Source organism: Choristoneura fumiferana, chromosome 29 (genome assembly GCF_025370935.1).
Source record: "Choristoneura fumiferana chromosome 29, NRCan_CFum_1, whole genome shotgun sequence".
NCBI lineage: Eukaryota > Metazoa > Arthropoda > Insecta > Lepidoptera > Tortricidae > Choristoneura > Choristoneura fumiferana.
In genome coordinates this window covers 726,592-732,591 of record NC_133500.1, presented here as the reverse complement: position 1 = coordinate 732,591, position 6,000 = coordinate 726,592, and the positions used below count along the sequence as shown (strand labels likewise).

General features: G+C 38.8%; 1 long non-coding RNA gene across 1 annotated transcript; it reads left to right on the top strand.

Moving 5' to 3' along the window:
- The first annotated feature begins 533 nt into the window (after positions 1-533).
- Positions 534-1,603, top strand: LOC141444180 (uncharacterized). The gene is made up of 2 exons (XR_012453138.1): positions 534-1,097; positions 1,420-1,603. It is a non-coding gene; the product is annotated as an uncharacterized lncRNA (long non-coding RNA).
- The last annotated feature ends 4,397 nt before the right edge of the window (positions 1,604-6,000 follow it).

Genomic DNA, 6,000 nt, shown 5'->3' with positions numbered 1-6,000 from the left:
ACAAAACTATTTTAAGCAAAAGGACCACTTCTGTTCTCTGCAGGATACGTTTGGGCCATGTGTGTACTCCAGCGCACTTACACAAGTTTAAAATAGTTGATAGCCCTACATGCTCCTGTGGAGAATATGGAGACCTGAATCACATCTTTTTCTCATGCTCGCTTTACGACCACTCTGATCTTTTCTCTCAACTCCAATCAATTCCAATTCCCTTTCCCACCTCCATTATTTGTTTATTGTATCTTAATACCAGTGATATATATACCATATTAGCATCATTCATAGAAAAAAATGATATCAAATTATAATTTTATTTCGTATATATACTCCTACACGTCAACTCCAATCCTTTCTGATCCTAAACTTTTTCCGTAATCCTATTACCGTCTTATCATATTATAACAACTGTTTTCCTAACTTTGTCATTGGCTAATGTTCTCGTAGCCATTAAAAAAAAAAAAAAAAAAAAAATACTCTTTGATTTTTTAAATTCTTATCTTATCTACACAGACTACTTAGACTACGTTTTTTTTTTTTTTTTTTTTTTTTTTTATTGTAGCTTCGCGCTCTTGGCGCATTTAGCCAAACGGGGAAACGGAATTAGATAAGGGAAATGCGTAAGGATCGGAATTTAGAAAAATGGGTTGGAAAAGATCAGGAAAGGTAAAAGATAAATAATAATACTTATAGTTTTATATTGTTATGAGATAGAAATGTATATAGAGCTTTAAATATATATAAGGAATTATCATTAATTACAAGGAGGGATGGAACAGATACGGGAAACGGAACGCCAAGGAGTGACAGCTGTTGTAGAAATGAGGAACGATCATAAAGTTGACAGGCGAGGATTATGTGATTAAGATCACAGGGGACAGCTCCACATTCACATGCCGAGCTGTCCACTATGCCCAATCTCGCAAGATGTTGGGGTGTGCAAACATGCCCCATTCGCATGCGAGACATCATAGTTGTTGCAGGCTTACAAAGATGGATTTTTGAGAACCAGGGCTTGGCAGGGATTGCCGGTTGAATATCGCGATAACGCAAACCCGTCCTTACATCATTGGACGCCCAAAGCTGGCTCCAAGCCTCTCGTAAGTATATCTTTGGCATAGCTACAAGATCCTCAGCTATATTTTTGAACGGATGAAGGTCCCCACTATCGATCGCTTCGCGAGCTAATTGGTCCACGCGTTCGTTTCCCTTGATCCCCCTATGGCCAGGGATCCAAGCAAAGGAAACTATGTATCCATTCTGATAGCATTTAAATAGAAGGCTTCGTATTTTATAGATATGGGGATTGTTAGATTTTGTTTTGAAAGGAAATTTAGCAATAGACTGCAATGAGCTCAGTGAATCCGAAAATATTATAGTGTTTTTGAGTTTCATTAAAACTATATATTCAACTGCTTTCAGGATACCAAAACACTCTCCAGTGTACACAGATGATTCTGGTGGAAGTTTAATTTTTTGTACAATATTGTATTGAGAATGCAATACACCAACGCCAACACACCCATTTGAGGAGACCTTTGAAGCATCTGTGTAAATATGATGGACATCCCGAGCTTCTGATCCAATAAAACCCAAAAACTGATGATTATGTTCTACATCATTTTTAGAAATACCTATATTTAGGGCAACTGATGGAATAAGAAATAATGATTCATATTCATGCTGATAAATGGGGAGTGTAGAGGAATTAATAGTGGGTGCAGAAATAGATTGATATTTATCAAAGCTTTTGATTAAACAAGGAGGCTTCTTATGTTTCCAATATTTTGAGGAGGCTATATGCAGAGATAGACGAGGCAGGATAGACCAGAGCTGATGATTGGATAGCTGAGTACATCGGAAAAGATATCTATCGCTGAGGAATTGACGCCGTAAATATAGTGGAGGATCAACGCATTCCACTTGAAGTGCATTAATAGGACTAGATTTCATGGCCCCACAGACAATTCTAAGAGCTTTAGACTGGATACCTTTCAATTTCTTGAAGCCAGCAACACTTCCAGGGTCTAGTAAAAAAGTACCATAATCTAAAATGCTTCTAATCAAAGCATTGTACAATAATTTCAAGCATGAAGGATGTGCACCCCACCAAACCCCTGAGACACACCTCAGAATATTAATGTTTTTTTCACATTTTGCAGCTATGTAATCACAATGGGCTAGGCCAGTTAATTTGCTATCTAAAATTACACCTAAAAATTTTGTTTGATTTTTAACCAAAATTACTTGACTACCAAATTTAACACTAATTGGGGGAGGGAGTCGCTTTCTGGTAAACAATACCACCACACTTTTGGACACAGAAAGCTCCAAACCATTGGAGTCTAACCATGTCTTTAACAGCCCTAAAGAACAAGTGAGACTATTGCTAGCCTTTTCAATGGAGCTATTAATTGAGTATAATAGTAAATCATCAGCATATTGTAAAACTCTGACCGATCCTTTTAAAGATGATTCCAAGTCATATGTGTAAATATTATATAGCAATGGGCTTAATACGGAACCCTGTGGAAGTCCTCGCCACACTGTACGCGTGATTCTATTATTGTCATCTAAGAGTATACTAATAAATCTTTCTGATAGTAAATTGATTATGAAGTTGATTAAAACTATAGGTACCCCTAACTTAAGAAGTTTATCCCTCAATACTGAAACTACCACATTATCATAGGCAGAACAAATATCAAGGAAAGCAGCAGTAACTGACTCATTGTTTGAGAATGCTAGATGGATATCGGACGTTATTATTGCCAGACTGTCATGACAAGACCGACCTTTGCGAAAGCCAAATTGACTTTGAGCCAGAAGCTGATTGCTTTCCATGAAATACTCTAACCTGTTTTTAATCAAATGCTCCGCCACCTTGGCGAAGACTGAAGATAGGGCAACTGGGCGATAAGAGGATGCATCGCTAGCTGGTTTACCCTGCTTCAGAATAGGTATTATAATTTGAGACCTCCATGCCTCAGGAACAGTGCCAGTAAACATAACTGTATTTATGACAGAAAGGAAATAAGAAAGAATACTGTCACTAACATTTGAAAGAAAGGAATAAGGTACACCATCCTCTCCTGGTGCTGAATCCTTTAGGTTTGCTAAAATACCTTTTAACTCCTCCATTCGGAAGGGTGATCCTAGACTAAATTGAGAAGAAGGGCTAGGAGGAATAGAGGAATGCTGAAAAACATACCCTTCAGGAACTGATGCAGGGGCTAACTGGTCTATGAATTGTTGAGCTAAATTAGGAGGAAGTATTTGTCTAGGAGAATCATTAAATGCAGATCTAAACCTTTTCACGTTATTCCATACTATGGAAGGTTTTACATTAGGAGAAAGTGACAGACAAAATTGCTTCCATCCTTCATATTTTTTCTTACGCAGCAACTTTTTAGTATCTCTTGCAACTTGCATGTAAAATTCAAAGTTTTCATTGGTCATTGAGTGGCAATAACGTCTCTCAGCCTCCTTTCGTTTTTTAATTGACTGGGAACATTCAAAGTCCCACCAAGGCGGAGAAGGAATTTTACCTGATGCACTATTTTTAACAGGAAAAGTTTCATCAGCTGCTTCAGTAATTATCTTAGCCAGGGCAGCCGAGGAAGTAACTAGATCCTCCTCATCAATACTGGGGAGATCAGATAATCTCTTATCTACGCCGCTTTTAAACATTTTCCAATCTGCATTATTTAAATTGTACTTGAGCATGGGGCTAGGCCTTGTAAGCAACGGAATAGTAAAAGGAAAAGAAATTAAAATCGGAAAATGATCACTTCCATGGGATGACTCTAATGTATGCCAGGATAATGACGATGAAAGATGAGCAGAACAAATAGATAAGTCCACAACGCTTATGGCCTCTAAAGGGCCAGTTCGCCTAGTGGGGTAGCCATTATTGAGAACACAAAGATTATGACTATCGAGAATATCTAAAATTTGTTCTCCATGATTGCTAGAAACTGAACTACCCCAAGAGCGATGCTGGGAATTAAAATCCCCTAGAATCAAGATGGGTTTTGGCAGGGAGATTATCACTTGTTCAAGCTCATGAAAGATCAATGATGATGGATGAGGAATATATACAGAGACAATACAAATGTTATTTACAATGGCAGCAACAATGGACCATTCATTGTTGCTGTGTGGAGGAGTAGGTATTGTTGAAAATGCTATATTATCCTTAACAAGTAACGCTACTCCACCATATCCATCAGGTCTGTCCTCTCTGAGACATGAGTAGCCAGAAACTCTAAACAGAGCTCCAGGCTTAAGCCATGTCTCAGAGAGGGCAAAAGCGAAAGGATTAAACTGATTTATAAGATAGATTAAGTCTTGTTTTTTGCTAGTTATACTTCGGCAGTTCCACTGAACTATCTTGTCCATTGTGTGTTATAGTAGCAGCAAGTGCTTCAAGCAAGGGGGCAACGTGGGACGATGAAACAAAGTTAGATTTAGATAACAAAGAAATTAAAGCTATTATGGCCTCAGCCACAGATTGAGATTGTGAATCAGTATTGTTGGAATCTTTCAGTGCGCAACCATTTGGTGGAGGTGGAATAGCATATTCCTTAATCAGAGCATTGTGAGCCACTTGATCGTATCCTTTACTGGTTCTAACTGGAGGGCCTCGGGGTTTAACAAATACTGTTTTTCTATATGACTGAGTGGGTGTGCTTTGTCTAGAAAAATTTCCAACACTATTGCGATAAGTTTGTTGGTTCGATGGTGAAGGTTGATGAGGTGAGGGATTATGTTGAAAAAGGACATCTGCAAAAGATTTTTTAACTGGTGGATGACACTTAGCAGCTTCTCCATACGAGATACAATTATTGGCCATAGTAACTTTAATATCTTTTTGCCTTTTATGTTCCGGACATGATCTATTTATAGCAAAATGTGGGCCACTGCACCAATAACAAAAGGCATTGTCTTCTTCCACGGAGCAGGTCTCAGCTGTATGCATTTGTCCACATTTGTAGCACTGGGGCTTGGACCTACAATTAGTTTTTGTGTGGCCGAACTTGCAACAGCTGAAACACTGCACCGTTGGGAAAATGTACAGCTCTACAGGTATTGCGTTATAACAAGAGAATACATGTTTAGGTAGATGACGTCCGTCAAAAGTCAAAACGATAGTTTCCGAAGGTTGCCATGTGACAGAACCATCAATAGTCACCCTTCGGTTCAGTCGCCTCGCCTTAACAACATTCCCACACCCAATAGGTACAGTGATGTTAGTTAAAATTTCGTCATCGGACCATTGAGCTGGAATACCCCGGACTAAGCCCATACGTGTGACAGAAAATGAAGGGATGTAAGCCGTGAGATTCTCGGCCTCAAGACGAGAATCGTGGATGAATGCATTTGCGTCGTTCATTTTTGAAAAGGCCATAGATATGCGGGTCCTACCAATTCGTTTTACGCTTCCGTTAATGATGTTTTGGAAGTTGTTCCTCATCAGAAATTTACCAAAAGACACAGGATGTAAGGACGAGTTTGCGTCTGTTTTTTTGGTTTGGACGTGGATAGTGAAGGGACTGAAATCCATACTATTAAACAATTCCCTGCCAACTCCTGATGTTTTATTTTTTTCCACTTCCATCTTACGTGTCTCTACAGTATTTAAGTCAACAACAGTACTGATACTCCTTGGTATATTCGTAACTTCAGGAACACTTTCATTACAAGCGCATGCGTAGTATCCCTCATTGTTTTTTCTACTTTTTGTGTTACATTTTTTACAAATTTTTCGGCGTCTTTTCCGATCGCATACGGTAAATGAGGTAGACGAGTCTGTATCAGCAATGACTCCATCTATGATGGAGTCGATTTCGATATTGCACCCAACCTGGAGGCTTGCACCTCCAGGGTCTGGGGATCCTTATCCCCCATGGGGCCAGAATATAAAAAAAGGAAAACTTACCTAACCCGACGTTTTTATATACACTTACACAAATATAAATATGAACAACGAAATAGAGAAAC